The sequence below is a fragment of the Colobus angolensis genome, unplaced genomic scaffold, assembly GCF_000951035.1.
Source record: "Colobus angolensis palliatus isolate OR3802 unplaced genomic scaffold, Cang.pa_1.0 Scaffold376, whole genome shotgun sequence".
Lineage (NCBI taxonomy): Eukaryota > Metazoa > Chordata > Mammalia > Primates > Cercopithecidae > Colobus > Colobus angolensis.
Genome location: NW_012117110.1, coordinates 1496509 through 1496905, shown reverse-complemented (window position 1 = coordinate 1496905; position 397 = coordinate 1496509). Strand labels below are relative to the sequence as shown.

The window sequence follows — 397 nt, the reverse complement described above, 5'->3', positions numbered from 1 at the left end:
TTGCACAGGCTGGAGTGCAGTGGCGTGATCTCGGCTGACTGCAGCCTCTGCCTCCAGGGTGCAAGCAATTCTTGTGCCTCAACCTCCCAAGTAGCTGGGATTACAGGTATGTGCCACCACACCCAGCTAACTTTTGTATTTTTGGTAGAGATGGGTTTTCACCATGTTGGAACTCCCGACCTCAGGTTATCCACCCACCTCAGCTTCCCAAAGTCCTGGGATTACAGGCATGAACCACTGCGCCCAGTCTATTATTTTGAAATTGTATTAATTAATTGAAAAAGTGGCATCTTAATAGATGAATGTGCACAGACAATTCACAAAACAATTACTTTTGTATATGATAGCACCTGCACAAAAACATTTGAAAAAAAAACTGTACTTAAAAGTAACAGAA

The 397-nt window shown here is 43.1% G+C and overlaps 1 protein-coding gene across 4 annotated transcripts in view; it reads right to left on the bottom strand.

Moving 5' to 3' along the window:
* FSD2 (fibronectin type III and SPRY domain containing 2) overlaps positions 1-397 on the bottom strand; it is a 48641-nt gene that overhangs the window by 29671 nt on the left and 18573 nt on the right. The gene's annotated exons all lie outside the window — the stretch shown is intronic.